This window comes from Artemia sp. Qi Xiang Cuo, chromosome 16 (assembly GCF_049724085.1).
Source record: "Artemia sp. Qi Xiang Cuo chromosome 16, ASM4972408v1, whole genome shotgun sequence".
Classification (NCBI taxonomy): Eukaryota; Metazoa; Arthropoda; class Branchiopoda; order Anostraca; family Artemiidae; genus Artemia; species Artemia sp. Qi Xiang Cuo.
In genome coordinates this window covers 12017291-12034715 of record NC_142809.1, presented here as the reverse complement: position 1 = coordinate 12034715, position 17425 = coordinate 12017291, and the positions used below count along the sequence as shown (strand labels likewise).

Sequence of the window (17425 nt, the reverse complement as noted above, 5' to 3'; positions counted from 1 at the left end):
TACTCATCAAAGGCTAAGAGCCTGAGAAAATTTACTCGATTTTCTAAAGAGGGGGGAAACATCCCCTACAAGTGAAAGAATTTTAATGAAAATCACACCGTCAGATTCAGCGTATCAGAAAACCCTATTATATAGGTTTCAAGCTGATATCTGCAAAGATCTTCAACTTTGTATTTTTTGCCAGAAGAAAAATATACGAATATAGAAGTTAGTTACGTAAGTTAATTTGTAAAGACATCTATTTAGCAAAAGAAAAGTAAAATTTTTATGCAAATAAAAGCTGCATTAACTAAAAAACGATCAGAAATTAAATTAAAAAAAACAAGTTTTTTAAATTGAAAGTAAGGAGCGACATTAAAACTTAAAACGCACAGAAATTATTCCCTATATAAAAGGGGCTGTCCCCTCCTCAACGCCTCACTCTTTACGCTAAATTCTGACTCTGTCTCACAACTTTATTTTTTAAAACAATAAAAAACTTTAGCGTAAAGAGCGAGGCGTTGAGGAGGGATCAGCCCCTTTCATATACGGAATAATTTCTATTCGTTTTAAGTTTTAATGTCGCTCCTTACTTTCAGTTTAAAAAACTTGTTTTTTTTAATTTAATTCAAATAAAGGATGTCCCAAAAATAATACCAAATTTGAATCTACTTATTTATTTAGTTGAAACAAGTAAACAAAACTTACCAGTCTCTTCAGAAGATGTTGCAATTTATACATGAATCAGAATATCAGGCACATGCCCCCCTCCCTCTTGCTAGCCCTACATGCACTTATACTGTCCATGAAATTACATGCCCAAAAAAATTTGCCTGATTTTTCATAAAAGGGGCTAAAAAGGCATGGCATTTTAATGACAATTTCACCATCATATTCAGCATGTCAGACAGCCATACTTTAAAGGCTTCAAGCTCCCATCTGCAAAAATGAGGAATTTTGTATAATTTTGCCAGAAGCAAGGGCCCATGATCTTTCTTTTGGCAAAAAAAAAACACAAAATTCCACATTTTTGCAGATAGGAGCTTGAAACATCTAAAGTAGGTTTCTCTGATATGCTGAATACGATGGTGCAATTTTCATTAGAATTCCATGACTTTTTCGGGGTGTTTCTCCCTTTATCAAAAATCAGGCAAATTTTAATAATAATAATAATAACAATTTTATTTTTGCCTGTTCATACAGAAAAAAGAGAAGTAGCAGAGTAATACAAACGAAGAAAAGGAAAAAAACAGGAACACTCAACACCAAAAAACAAAATTAAGTAGTAACTGCTTCATTCGCACTCGTATATCAGATGTAGAGACAAACACTCGAAAAATATTTCCTATGCTTTTTTTCTGCACTTGTTTCAGTAGACAACACAACAACAATTGGGTCTATCATATTTTGAGATCTTAGAACGAATGTGTTTCTCTCGTAGAGCGGGTATCGAAGCAAAAACTTGAGATATTTGCAGTATGCAGACTTGAGTTTTAGTCTGTCAGTTTGCGTGAACCAGCCCCATAGCAGAGATAAATGAAGCAGGTAAGGGAGAGCAACCCCTGCATAAAGCTTCTCAAAAATCTTCCTGTTTAAGCTAAATTTCCAGGAGACAAGCTTCCTGTAACTTGAACAAATACTCTTGGTAATTTTCTCGATTATTAGTAAATGCGAACTCCTGACATTGTGACCATACATTATTCCCAGGTACTTCATGGTATTTCCAGGGAAAATTTTCATTTATTCAACCATCACATATGTAGGGCCACTGATTTACTGCTTGCTTGCCAAGGGACAAAATTCCACAAACTCCATCTTAACTGGGCTGACCCTTAGACCAATACTTTTGTAACCAGTTATCAGGCAGTCAATATTTTCTTGCATAGAAGTAAGGTTGCAGCTTAAATTAGCAGGTTGTCAGTATACGAAAGCAGGCTGAGGTCACATAGATTGATGCTGAATCCTCCAGCAACGTTTTTTGTTCTTGCGGATGTCAGGGTATTAAACAGGATGGGGCTTAACACAGATCCTTGTCGAAGACCTCGAACAAGTCTAATTGGTCTGCTTAAGTGATCCCCTGTCAGTCTAACTTTCACAGAACTGCCTGAGTACCAGAAAAATAAAAGTACCACGACATGAGCATTCACACCATACTCGAGTAATTCCAGGAACACCTGAGACTGCACAACTGAATCAAATGCAGCTGAGCTGTCTACGCTGCACATAAAGAGGGAGGATCCCATTCTGTGGGCTTTGTCAATAGCTTTCCTTGAAAGCCTATGCACAAATACCTAACTCAGGTTCCACTGGAATCTGAACTGACGATAATCCAGCCTACACTTCCCCAAAATTTCTGGAAAATTTGCTTGAGGACTTCACTGAGAACACTTGAAACTGTAATTGGTCTATATCCTGTGCACTGATTTTGATCTTTCCCTTTTTTGGGGATATTTGACATAATGCCAGCACAAAATGAGCTGGGGACCATACTCCAATTGACAGACATCTGGAACAGAAGAGTGACAAGCTCAAACAAGAGGTCACTGCCATGCCTTAGGTTATCCAGACAAATACCATCAAGACCCATCAAGGTACCTTTCCACGTTTTAATTTGCAAACTGTTTTAGCTACAGCTGATTTAGATATCAGAAAGGTATTTCGCACTTTTAATAAGGTTTTGAATTTTTTGTTTAGGCATTTATTACAATCCTGTTCAAGCTTGGGGTCTTTGGAACCAAACACTGTACAGTAATGCCTTAACCACTCCTCTTCCAGAATGTCAGATGAGCACGTTTTTGCACTGGTCTAGAATCTCTTGAAGAACTTCCAAATCATTTTTGGTTTTTTTTTAGACTTGCTCTGAAACCTTATCAGCTTCTTTCCTTTTCAGTTTTCCCATTGGATTTAGGTAATCCTCCTTTGTGCTCTGAAATAGTTGGAAGGTCACTCCAGATCTGGGCTTATCGGATTCCTTCCAGATATTGTACTACAACTTGGCACGTTTTTTGCTTGTTTGACCAGGGGACACTTGTCCCAACCTGGTTTTTGAGAACCAAAACGGACCTTAAAAAAGGGGATGGCCAACTTTTCTTTGGTTTTTATGGCGTGGCAAATTTCTGCACAATAGATGTTTTAAAGCGACCGAATCTTGGACACTGTACACAAGTAGCTGGTAGGGCACTTTAACTTTGTTCAGGATTTCATCACAAGTGTTTTGATACATCACCATGTCATTTTTTGCCACTCAGTTTTGATAAAGTGTTTTTTGGTTGCGCAGTTGGCAGTAGAATGAAAAGGGACACTGAAAGATAGACCTAAATGGTCGCAACAGGTATGGTCAGTGGAAAGTTTGTTATCACATGGTCAATATTACTCATAGAGCCATTATTGTGTATGTATGTAAACTGCTGATATTTTTCCACAAAATCTCATCCGGGACTGCTGATAGAAGGATGTCTTTTTGTTTACCAGGTAAGGAGGGGTTGCACTGGAAGTCTTCACAAATCAGAAAGTGCCTGTTGCCGATTTTACACAAGAGTCTGCTTAAACGGCTACACGCTTTGGAAGTCCGTGTAACTGAACCACCGTATAACTGAACCTCCGTATAACCGAACCACCATGCAGCTGAACCCCCGTATAACCAAACCCCGTGCAACTGAGCCCCTGTGCAACTGAACCCCCGTATAACCGAACCCCTGTGCAACTCAACCCCAGTGCAACTGAACCGTCATGCAACTCAACCACCGTACCTACATTAGGTAAAACACAATAGGGTTATGAACCATAGTTATTTAACTATGGTATAGTTATTTAACCTTTAAACTGTTTTAAATAAAATGACAATCCCAAAATTTAGATCGGATGTATTTGGAGGAAAAATAGGGTGGGATGGAAGCCCTCCGATCACTTTTAACTCTGAAAAAGTGCACTGGAAATTTTGATTTCCAATCAAATGAGCCCCCCCCCCCTCCCCCCACAAAGCTCATACAAAATTTTTTCTACAAAAACCTTATGTGTTAGCAATGAGCAACTAGCTTAACTTACAGCCCTTGCCCCAGATGCTGCTGGTGGGGTTGTTAACCCCAAAGGCATGGTTATTTGATCTTCAGACTATTTTGAACAAAATATTTATTTGTATTTCGATCGGTTATATTGGGGGGGGGGATGTTGGTTAAGAGGGAAAGGCTGATTGTCCTGTGATTGCCTTTGATTCTTCGAAATTGAACTAGAACTTTCAATTTCCAATCAAATGAGCCTCCTTCAAAGTTTTTATGATCATCCCTTCTATAAAAACCTTAAATTTTAACAATTGGTAACTTGCAATAACATACAGATTGCTGATACAGGTGTATCAGCAATGTTTCGTGGAAAAGCTTAGCATATCAAGATGAAACTTCTGGGGCATCTACCTGCTACTACTGCTATTAATACTGCTACTACTACTACTAATTCAACACTATTATTACTTCTACTGCTCTTACTACGGCCTCTGCTACTATTAAACTAGCATTATTAAGGCTACGCATATCAAGTTGAAAATTTGACAGAATGAGGTATTTGAGGTGGAACTTGAACTAAATCAAAAGACACTATGTGCATGCAGATTTTCAAAATGGCATATCTCAAAAAGGGATTTGTGTATTAAGTTGGAACTTTCAGAGAGTGCTTAAAGGGAAAGTCAATTCACCAAAAGGAAATATGTGTCAAACAGTTCGTGGTAACGAACTGTAAGTAAGGAGCAACCCGGCTCAATGGTAAGCGAAACTCTACAAAACGGGTTTTTGATACCAATAGATACACCAAAAGAATCAGATTTCAATGCTGATTTCAAATATATAACTTTCATCAAGTTTAGTGCTACCCATGAAAAGTTACGTTCCTGAGAAAATTTGGCTGATTTTCAAAAAAAGGGGGAAAGACCTCCTAAAATTTATAGAACCTTAATTAAAATCACACTATCATATTCAGCGTATCAGAGAACCCTACTGTGGAGGTTTCAAGCTCCTATCTACAAAATGTGGAATTTTGCATTTTTTGCCAGAAGAAAAATCACGGATGCATGTTTATTTGTTGTTTTTTTCCCCAGTGGTGATCGTATCGACCCAGTGGTCATAGAATATCGTGAGAGGGCTCATTGGAACGGAAACTTAAATTTCTAGTGCTCTTTTTAAGTGACCAAAAAAACTGGAGGGCAGCTAGGCCTAGGCCCCCTCCCACGCTCATTTTTTCCCCAAAGTCACCCGATCAAAATTTTGAAATAGCCATTTTGTTCAGCATTGTCGAAAATATGATAACTATGTCTTTTCGGATGACTTAATCCCCCGAAGTCCCCGGGGGGAGGGCTAAAATTTATGAACTTTACCCAATGTTAACATATAGTATTGGTTATTGGGAAGTATACAGACGTTTTCAGGAGGGTTTTTTTCTGGTAGTGGGGGGGGGGGTTATGTTGGAGGATCTGTCCATGAAGGAAGTTTTCATGGGGGAAGGAAAATTGCCATGAAGGGGGTGCCGGACTTGCCAGCATTATTTATTGGTTATTGGGAAGTATACAGACATTTTCAGGAAGGATTTTTTTTCTGGAGGGTGGGGCTGGAGGAGGGGGTCAATCGGGAGAATCTTTCCGTGGAGGATGTTTCTTTGGCGTAGGGGATATTTCTATGAAGGGGCGCCGGACTTCCAAGCATTATTTAAAAAACGATCAGAAATTAAATTTAAAAAAACAAGTTTTTTTCAACTGAAGATAAGAAGCAACATTAGAACTTAAAACGAACAGAAATTATAATGTATATGAGGGGGTTGTCCCCCAAGTTAATACCTCGCTCTTTACGCTACAGTTTTTTTTAGTGCTTTCAAAAGAGCTATCTATTTTAACTAATCGGCCTTTGTGGTTCAGGGGTTTGTGAATTTATTTTTTTTTTAACTTTTAACGTAAAGAGCGTGGTATTGACTAAGGGGAGAACCCCCTCATATACGTAATAACATATACGTAATAAAAAAAAAACAATAAAAAAACAAGCAATACGGCTCAATAGTGATCGAAACTTTTAAAAACGGAATTTTGATGTTAATAAATGTATCAAAAGAATGTGTTTATAATGCTGATTCTGAATATGTAAATTTAATTAAGTTTAGTATTACTCATCAAAGACTACGAGCCTGAGAAAATTTAACTAATTTTTTAAAGAGTGGGGAAACATCCCCTACAAGTGAAAGAATTTTAATGAAAATCACTGTCAGATTCAGCGTATCAGAAAACCCTATTACATAGGTTTCAAGCTCATATCTGCAAAAATCTGCAACTTTGTATTTTTTGCCAGAAGAAAAATATACGAATATAGAAGTTAGTTACGTAAGTTAATTTGTAAATTACGTCATAACATAATTTAGAGACAGCCATTTAACAAAATAAAATTAAAATTTTTATCAAATTTTGTTTACTTATTCAATGACGATGAGCCAAAATAAAATCTGAATTAACTAAAAAACGATCAGAAATTAAATAAAAAAAGCAAGTATTTTAAACTGAAAGTAAGGAGCGATATTAAAAATTAAAACGAACAGATATTATTCCGGTTATGAAAGGGGCTGTCCCCTCCTCAACGCCTCGCTCTTTACGCTAAAGTTTGACTCTGTCTCGTAACTTTATTTTTAAAACAATAAAAAACTTTAGCGTAAAGAGCAAAGCATTGAGGAGGGGACAGCCCCTTTCATATACAGAATAATTTCTGTTTGTTTTAAGTTTTAATGTTGCTCCTTACTTTCAGTTTAAAAAACTTATTTTTTTTATTTAATACGCTCAGGCCTGGATTCACCACTAGGTCCCTAGGCCCAGACCTAGAAGCACATAATGCTGGCAGGAGCAATAAACTATCACTGAGTAATTTTTTCCTGACAAAAACTGGACAGATGTGATTTATTGTCGCCAGGTGCACTCTGCCACCATGCTTCCTATTCACAGAAAAGTGACTTTAAAACAACACAGGAATTCCATGGTCACTTATAAACTGTCAGATGTCTTCCAAGAATGGTAGCTGAGAGTTCGATATTACCCCTCTCTTTCATCACTTTTCGCTCATCAGTTGTGTCCTGTCAACACACAGTTATATGGTTAAACACAGTTACAGTTACATGGGGGTTCAGTTACACGGGGGTTTAGTTAAATGGGGTTGAGTTGCACAGGGGTTAAGTTGCAAGGGTTTTAGTTAAATGGGGTTGAGTTGCATAAGGGTTCAGTTGCACAGGGGTTCGGTTATACAGGGGTTCAGTTACACAGGGGTTCGGTTATACAGGGATTCAGTTACAGAGGTTCAGTTGCTTGGGTTCAGTAAAAATAGAACCGTTCAAAAGACTGACACCTGAAGCACCTTTTCGGGATTTCTTTGAAAGTTGTTACTTTGAGGTGAGTGTACTCAACATAGATACCTTGCCAGATAGCTTTGTCATGTCATGATGCATCTGGAAAAATAAGTTCAACTGTCTGTGAAGTTCCATATCTTTTAGCTTCTCTGAGATGGGGGTTACCTGCTATTATCTCTTCTGGGGTAGTACCTGGCAGGACGAATTTTGCAACAGCCATGAACTTCTCTCTCTGATGTTTAACTTTAATGTCAGACATCTTAGATAACAACTCGCTTAGGACTTGGGCAGCAAAATCTGTTTTGATATAAGCCACTAGGCCAGACTTCATCTTCTGAATCTTCTGCACATGCTCAGGTGTTATAAACTCCTCAATAACAGTTTCTGATTTGAACAAGACTCAGTCTTTTCCAGGACTAGAGCACTAATGAACATCCAATTGAGTGGTTTTACATATGCTGGGAGTGCAGGCCATTTGGAAGTCTGGGGTAGAGCAGCTTTGTATTGGTCAATCATTATTTCTAGCTTTTTGATACACTCATTGACACAGAGAGTCATGGAAGTGATCACACCCTGTGGAATGCAGGGTATTCCACAGATTTTCCATACTGTGAACCTGATTTTAAACTCACTGTTATTGAGTAGAGTTCTCCTCATGTCATACATATTGCTGAACAGCACATCACTGCCAATTTGAGACCTTCTTTCTTTTGACAGATTTTCTTTATATGTATTCACAATATTGTTCAGCTTATCATGAGCTTCCTGAATTTGTTCATAAATAAAGAACTTGACGCCAGTGCTGATTACTGAATCTTTCATAATATCCTGATGCCTCAAGCATGTCTCAATGAAGTTTAGTATGAGCAAATATATGTATCAATAAGTTGTTGTTGCCAACAAATCATGCAAGTAAATTTGAAATCACCAAAGAAAAAGGGAAGTGTAAGAACCCCCTCACCTATTCCCTGCAATTGTTGGGTAACTGAATACCAGCAGGTACAATATGGTGTTTGTGGGGGGGGGGGTCCCTCCTCTCTTCGGCTTGTTTCCAGTAAAATCAGATCGACCTAAATGATACAGGAACAAAGATGGTACTATATGAAATTGGCAAAATAGATGGCGTGCCAATCTATATGCAAATAAAAGGTGGCGCTGGTGAAAGTACCAAGAGAAAATGCCATACACTAGGAATTATAGAAGGTCTCTCAAATACTACTTAACTAAAAATCTATCTTTGGAATGTAGAAATCAATATGGAAATAACCTCAAAGTAATGCAGAAGATTTATCCTATTCAGGGCACAGAAGCAAACTCAGCTAGAGTAACTCTGTATATAACATTGATGGTTTTTCTGTGAATTTTCTCAGGCATATACTTTCATGGACAGAATAAGTGCCTGTAGGGTAGCAAGATTGGGGGTGGGGGCCAATGCCCAATATTGTTTTTCATGTGTAATTGCAATACATTCTGAAGAGAATAGTGTGTTTTGTTTGCTTCTTTCAAATAAATAAATTCAACTTATAGTAGATTCAAATGTGGCTTTCTTTTTGGGAGAACCAGTAGCCTATACACATTACTGTTGTTGCAATTGTATGTACTGTGCTTACCAGCTGTTAAGACTGTGTATAAGCATTGTATGCCTACTGTTTTTGATGACAATAAACAAATAAATAGACACCCTAGACCTCCCAAATAGCAACAGATATAGCCCTAGACTTTATGCAAAAAAAAATTGCTGTTTCATGTGGGTTTGCCATTGTCTTTTGTGCTTATTTCTCATCAACAGATAATTTACATTTCTAACTATAGCCAATTTGAAAAGCAAAATAGCAAAATTTTGTATATCTTGTTTCAAGAAGGGGGTGGCTGGAGAGCAATTGTCATGGCAATTAATATTAAATTGAGAATAGAATGAAATATATTTATCTATTGGTAAATTTCTTCTTTTTTTCCCTATTTGATTCTAGTAAAACCCCAGATGAGAGACTTTTCACTATCTTTGGAAATAGTAGTATTAGGAGAATGAAAATTTCAAAAATGAACCAAGAACCTAAATTATGCTCCAGGAAGGTATTTCTAAGTTCCTATTACAACTCCTCTATCATTCAAAGCTTAGTAAACTTTTCTTGAGGTATGTGCTGTAGACCTATTTCAAAAAATTTTACACTTGCTTATATCGAGAATAAAAGTGGATTGTTTCATATACAATTATGGATGAATATACAGCCAACTAAAGACATTTTTTACAGTAGTGCAGATCTTTTCTTCCTGCAGATTGATTAGCATTTTGTACAAAATAGTAAAGAAGAAAAAACGTATTTTTGAAGAAAACACTGCCTTTCCATGGCAATAAATAACAGTTCAAATAGAGATAAATCCTTTTATTAGACAATGAATCAAGAGATACTGGATATTCTGACCGGGTATACAATATTTTTTGATTGTTTTGATCACTGTCTTATAAAAATATTTATCTTGATTTGAACTGTTAATTATCATTAAAGAAGAAAAAAGTCACACTGTTGAAAAATATAGGGTAAATATGGAGCAGTCTACATTTCTGGACTAAAAATAAAATGCACATACCACTTGATCCCATTTTTAAAGCCTTTTCTGACATAGGCATCCAAAAGAGGGGCAGGGGGCTCCCGCCCCCCTCTGGCTGAATGACACTGCCTTATCTTTGTATTAGTTTAAAAAACTTTTTCCACAAAATAAGTTTTTCAAAGAAAAGTAAAGAGCTCCATTTAGCCAAAAATGGGCAGAAATAAAGTCAAATAATCTTCCAAGTGTAAAACTGCCACAAATCACTATCAACAAATAAATGAAACTCAAAACAAACAGAAATTAGAATAAATAGCCGAGTCAAACTCAAAACAAGCAAAAATTAATTTTACTAGGGCTGACAACCCCCATACCTTCTCAAGACCAGAACATAATTTAGGCTTTACTGAACAAAACAAATAACTATGGATTTACAGTTTAATATATCTATACTGATATTTGTTCCTTAAAGTCTTAAATTTTTTGTATTTATTTAAGTCAAAAAAGCGAAAACATTTAAACATATTCTTTTTCAGTAAAGCACAAAATATGTTCTGGTCTTGAGAAGGCATTGGGGGTTATCAGCACTACTAATGTTAATTTTTGCTTGTTTCAAGTTTGACTCAGCTATTTATTCTAATTATGTTAGTTTTGAGTTTCACTTATTTATTAATAGTGATTTGCAGTAGTTTTATGCTTGGATGATTAGTTGACTTCATTTCTGCCCATTTGTGACTCAGCAGCTCTTTGCTTTTCTTTGAAAAACTTATTTTGTGGAAAAAGTTTTAAAATTAATCTCTATTTGTTTTTTATTTATTTATTATTTTATTCATTATTTATTTTATTCAATAAAGGAGGAAGCCATAGGCTTGTCACGTAACAAACACAAATAAGCAACAGCTCAAACAGCAACACTGCCAAACACAAAACGAAAAATAAAACAAAAAAACATTCATCAGTAAACAACAACTATATTACAGAAACCGTTTTTCATGGAACTCAGTTTCAACAAGAGCACTCTTAAATGATTGCACTGTTTGCATAGAAACTACAGTATCAGGTAAACTATTCCAAAGTTTTGTTGCATGGTTAACAAAGCTACATTGACGTATTTTCTTGAGCATTTGTGGCTGATACAGTCTGTACAAGTTTTGTCAAGTGGCTGAGTAATGACTAAGTTTGAAAAAATCAGCCCAGTCCACATTATCAACACCCTTCATAATAAGGACTGTATTGATCAGGTCAATCCTATCCTATCGAAACTCCAGAGAAGGAAGTCCCAAACACTCCAGTCATTGCTGATATGGTAAATGGCTCAAATATGGCCCAAACTTTGAACAGCATAAAAAAATTTTTGAGAAGGTAATAATTTTTCATTTTCATGAAAAAAAATTTTTTATATCTTTTTGGTTTTTCTTTTATAAGAATCCATAGTTTGGCTTGGTATTTGCATGTTGGGAGAAACTTTTTCAACAATTTTTAATCCTGACACAAATAGTATTTTTCTAATTTAATTTTATACCTCCTTAAGTTGACCTGAAAAAATAAAACTTAATATCGTTCCCAAAAAATTATATCTATGTTCTTTGACAACCTGGATACACTTACACTCTATTCATTTATTTAAATTGTAAGAACAGAAGTAGCAATAGTAGTAGCCCCGAAAGTTCAAATTAATACCCCCAGTTGTTCTTGATATATTGCTGAATTGTCTTATTGGCAACCACAAACACAACACTTTTTGAAAGTCCACATGCTCATAGTTTGTTTTTATTTAGTTCTAAATATTTCTTGTATTTGATTAATGAAGACATTGTTATTATCTCTTTGGACTATTGGTTACAAAATGGCTATCTCACAATTTTGATCAACTGTGTTTGGGGAAAAGAGGATATCAGGGAGAGGGAGGGGCTGTTTTCTCTCCATCATGTTTGACTCTTAAAAAGGAACTATAAATATATATTTCCATTCAAATGAGCCTCCTCTAAAGTTCACATAACCACCCCTTTATAAAAACCTTACATTCCCACAGGGCATAACTTACAACCCTTACTGCAATACTCTGGGTCAACCCCAAAGGCCATGTTGTGAGATCTTTGGACTATTTTTGAACACATGGTTATCTCAAAATTTCTAATGAATGCATTTGGGGAAAATATGACATGGGTGGTGGGGGGGGGGGAGGGTTTTAGCTGCCCTCCCATAAATTTGACTGTAAAAATGGCACTTAAATTTACAATCCAATGAGCCCCCTCTGAAGTTTATACAACCACTGTTTCCATAAGAACCTTATATACCTTGGAGCATAGCTTACAACCCTTGCCCTAAGGACTGTGGAGAGGGGTCTCATCGTTAAAGACATAGTATCTGGACTTTTAAACTATGTCAAATAAAATGACTATCTTGAAATTTTGATTGGAAGTGTTTGGGAGAGGAGGGGGGCTGGTTGCCCTCCATGAGCTCTTTTTGAAGTGTCTATGACATTTACTTTCTATAAGAAGTGCCCTGGCCTAAAAAATAAGAATAAACAATATATTGTGCCCACACTGCTCTTTGCTCAGGCAGCACTATCACACTGCCTATGATATTTTGTCTTGAGATTTCAATTATACAACATTGAAAGTGCTGACTAGACCAGGTAAGCCCCCCCCCTAAAATTTCAGTCCATGGGCACCCATGTTTTCTGAATATAATAACTGCTTTTGCTTCAAATCCAATTTTAAGCCCTTTACAGACCCTCTAAGATGACACCCTTTTCTCTACTTTGGGTACAGCATAAAAACCTCTGTTAGCATTACTCTTGTTAAAACTACTTTACCTCTAAATTGTCAACAGTGACAAAATCAAGAATCAATCAACACATGGGAAATATATAATATGATCTATATAGCCTATTTGGATAAGGTTAGAAAGGTAAGGCTAGCTTAGGTTAAAATTGAATTTGCAACAAAATAGAATATTATTTTTTGAAAAAGCACAAAAAAGGCAATAAGTGGTATCTTCACTTTATTCATAGCCTAGGTCAGAAACTGGCTATGGAGTGCTCTATATTTACCTAAATTTGTAGTTGTTGACCATATCTAAAGAAAACATGCTAGTAAAATAAAATTACTAGGCTTACCATGAAAAGTCCTTATTTTATGCTCTTTCTAAATATTATGGTCACTTTTCTGACAATGTACCCATGAGATGGCATGGGAGTATAATTGTCAGAAAAGTGACCATAATATTTGGAGAGCTTTTTGACTAGGCTAATAAGAAATTGGTGTAAGTCTAGGAACAGTGTCCAGTATATAAGAAAACATGTTAAGAAAACAATTGTTACTTCATAAAATTCAAAATAATCCTAGTTAAGATATTTTTCAGGGGGAGCACATTTGTCCTCACTATGTTCCCTGTTGTACAATTTTTTTTAACAAAATTGTGAAAAATAAACAAATTTGACTGTATTTATCTTTTTTCAAATAGTCTATATATGAAAGTTAAACACAATCACTGCAATCTACCAAAAAGATACAAATAGGAAAATATTGATAAATTCAGGTTAAGTTATGTTAGATTAGCTAGATGGCTCCTGGGTGTTTGTTTTATAAATTATTTTCAAGACTTAAAGAATAGAAAAAAAAATGAAAAATGTTATTGAAAAACTGGAAAAACAAAGAAAATAGTGAGGATAAAGATGCTCCCCCTAGAAAATATGTTAACTAGGATAATTTTGCATCTTGTGAAGTAAGAATTGTTTTTTTAACATGTGGACTTGGACCTGTGTTTATGAACTGGAGTGGTCATACATTTATACCAAAATATACTGTAATGTAATTATATATTGTATTGGTGTAAGTCCATGAGTAGTCCAGTGCATAAGGAAATATATTAAGAAAACAATTTTAACTTCATAATTTGCAGAATAATTAAGTTTCACTAGCTTGCCTGCAAGTCCAGGGAAATTCAGTCCTGGATTTTGCATACAAGTCCAGTGGACATTGTTTGTCATGCATCAACCCAAAATCAATCCAATCTTTCATCTCTCAGTTCTATGACTATCTACCTTAGTTCTGCCCTAGGAATGGTGTATGGATAGATGATAGATAGACTTATCTATCAACAAATGAAATGACATCATTTTTATACAATCCTAAAAAGGGCTTATGCCAGATTTGCCTCTCACTCACTCGGACTAGCCTATCTGTCTTGGCTTTTTCTATAATTAAGTGTATGGCTTGACATCTGCAACTACTTGATTTTAATTCAAAATCAACCCTGGATAATATGTTAACAAGGATAATTTTGCATATTAGGCTATGAAGTAAGAATTGTTTTCTTAACATGTCTCCTTATGACCTAGAGTGGTCATATATTTATACCATATAAATTTAGATTAGGCCTATTTGAAAACAGAAACTGCAGTCTAGCCCAATTCATGTTTATTTTTCAGAATTTTGTTAAAAAAAATTGTACAGCAGTGAAAGAGGTGAAGGTAAGGGTTCTCTCCCTGCAAAATATGTTAACTAGGATTATTCTGTATAGCCTATTATGAAGGTAAAATTGTTTTCTTCATGTTTCCTTACATACTGGACTACTCCCAGAATTAGACCAAAATTTAATGATGCTTTTATTTTGTTAGCATATCTCCTTTAGATGTGAGAAATTACTTTAAATTCACCTAGGCTATAGACTGGCCTATATTTTGGACTTTTTTTTATTAGGCAACAAAATTTCATTTTAAGGGCTCAGAGAAAAATCTGTGGAAAAAAGCTAGTAGAATTAGGCCTAGGCACTGTATAAAGATAATTATCAGTAAGTTCACTGCAGATGATTTCTGGCTCTTTATTCTCAGTGTCAATTCTCATTTTTATACAATCCTAAAAAGGGCTTATGCCAGATTTGCCATCTCACTCACTTGGACTAGCCTATCTGTCTTGGCTTTTTCTATAATTAAGTGTATGGCTTGACATCTGCAACTACTTGATTTTAATTCAAAATCAACCCTGGATAATATGTTAACAAGGATAATTTTGCATATTAGGCTATGAAGTAAGAATTGTTTTCTTAACATGTCTCCTTATGACCTAGAGTGGTCATATATTTATACCATATAAATTTAGATTAGGCCTATTTGAAAACAGAAACTGCAGTCTAGCCCAATTCATGTTTATTTTTCAGAATTTTGTTAAAAAAATTGTACAGCAGTGAAAGAGGTGAAGGTAAGGGTTCTCTCCCTGCAAAATATGTTAACTAGGATTATTCTGTATAGCCTATTATGAAGGTAAAATTGTTTTCTTCATGTTTCCTTACATACTGGACTACTCCCAGAATTAGACCAAAATTTAATGATGCTTTTATTTTGTTAGCATATCTCCTTTAGATGTGAGAAATTACTTTAAATTCACCTAGGCTATAGACTGGCCTATATTTTGGACTTTTTTTTATTAGGCAACAAAATTTCATTTTAAGGGCTCAGAGAAAAATCTGTGGAAAAAAGCTAGTAGAATTAGGCCTAGGCACTGTATAAAGATAATTATCAGTAAGTTCACTGCAGATGATTTCTGGCTCTTCATTCTCAGTGTGAACAAACAGCTCCTCCCACATGCTCTTTCATTAGCACATACAAATAGCTCCTCTCATTTGATGTCATCAGCAGTCCAATTACCATGGAACACATATTTTGGCAAAAACTTTCTCAAAATGAGAGGATACAATTTCTCAAATTGTACCTTCTGGAGAAGGTACAAGGACGTCCCAACGCAGGCTAATCATGACAAATTCAAACAAATATGAAACAAAGTCCGTTACCTTACAAGAGAAGTTACTAGCAAGTATGAGGAGTCTTTAGCTTCAGCATCAAAAACAAATCCAAAGATTTTGGAAGTATGCCTCTACTCAAAAGCCTGGAAGACACTCAGTAACCAAACTCTCTGTTAATGGGAATACCATAATCAACCCTGGAAATATAACTGAAGCTCTGAACCAGCAGGTCAAGTCAGTTTTTACACCTCCAGATAATCACCTCTTGCCACAAATTCTAGAATATGATATTCAGAAACCGATGCAAATTATTACTATTGGCACTTTGGATGTTGAATCACAGCTCAAAAGATTGAACCCAAATGAGTCAGTTGGCCCTGATGGGGTACACTCTCAAACTTTGAAAGAGGCTCATGCGGAGCTTACCCTCTCCCTAGCAAAACTGTTCCAGAAGTCTCTTGACATGAAACAAGTCCCTCAAGATTGGAGAAATGCAAATATTACACCTGTTCACAAGGGTGGAAGCAGGAACTGTGCTGCCAATTACCGACCAATTAGCATCACCACGACAGTCAGTAAAATCCTCAAAGGAATTGCAAACACCACTGTTATGAAACACCTGATTGACAATAAACTACTTACCGATAGCCGACATGGATTCAGATCTGGACGCTTGGTCGAGACAAATCTTATTGAAGCATATGAATGTGTCACCGAACTGCTAGACCAGGGTATCCCTGTTGATATGATTCTATTGGACTTTGCAAAAGCTTTTGACAAAGTTTGCCATCATCGTTTGAAGGCTAAACTTTTTAGCTACCGGGATACATGTGGAGGTTGTTGAATGGGTTATGCAGTTCCTCTCAGGAAAAAAGCAGAGAGTTAGAGTGTTTGGGGATAACGGGCAAGAGTTTTTCTCAGAAGTTGCTGGAGTTGATAGTGGCATGCCCCAGGGAACAATCTTGGGCCCAACACTTTTCAATATTTACATTAATGATGCTCCACGGGCTGTAAGAAATAAGATGAGCTTCTATGCCAATGATTCAAAGCTTATTGGGCCCTCGGAGTCGTCAGCGACTAGAGCCACCATACAGGAAGACCTGAATGCACTTTCCTTTTCGGCCCACCAATGGGAGCTTGAGTTTAACATCCAGAAGCGCAAGGCGGTATATTTCAGGAAAAAGAATGAGAAGTGGCAGTACCATATGAGTGGGGGGGATGGCTCTAGACAATCGATTGGTTCCTCGGTAGCTGATAGAGATTTGGGAATAGTCGTCAATGAAGAATTAAAATTCAACAAACACACCCAAACAGCGGTTGCCAAAGCATCTCAGACCCTTGGTATAATTAAGAGTACAATATGCAGCAGATCATCTAAAGTCATGACAAAGCTGTACAAGGGTCTTGTGTGACCATTGCTGGAGTTTGGGATGTGTGTTGCCACACCTCTGAATAAGAGTGATCAACAGAAAATAGAGTCTGTTCAAAGGAGCGCAACCAAAGCTATTGATGGATGCAAGAACCTTGACTATCCATCCCGCTTGAACAAACTACAGCTCTCAACACTCGTCTACAGATGGCAGAGGGGCAATGTCATTATGGCTTACAAGCTACTGCATGCTGATTCCTCTTCTCAGAGTCCTTTACAACTTGACGAATCATTCAGGACAAGAGGGCATAGTAAGAAGCTGCTCAGGAAGAGAGCTCACAGCAGACTCTACAACCACTACTTCTCCAATAGAGTGGTGGGCCCCTGGAACAGTCTTTCCAATGCAGCTGTCACCGCTCCCTCTGT

General features: G+C 36.4%; 1 protein-coding gene across 1 annotated transcript in view; it reads right to left on the bottom strand.

Annotated features, from left to right (window-relative positions):
- Window positions 1–17425, bottom strand: part of LOC148942572 (FAD-dependent oxidoreductase domain-containing protein 1-like) — a 99321-nt gene that overhangs the window by 81358 nt on the left and 538 nt on the right. The gene's annotated exons all lie outside the window — the stretch shown is intronic.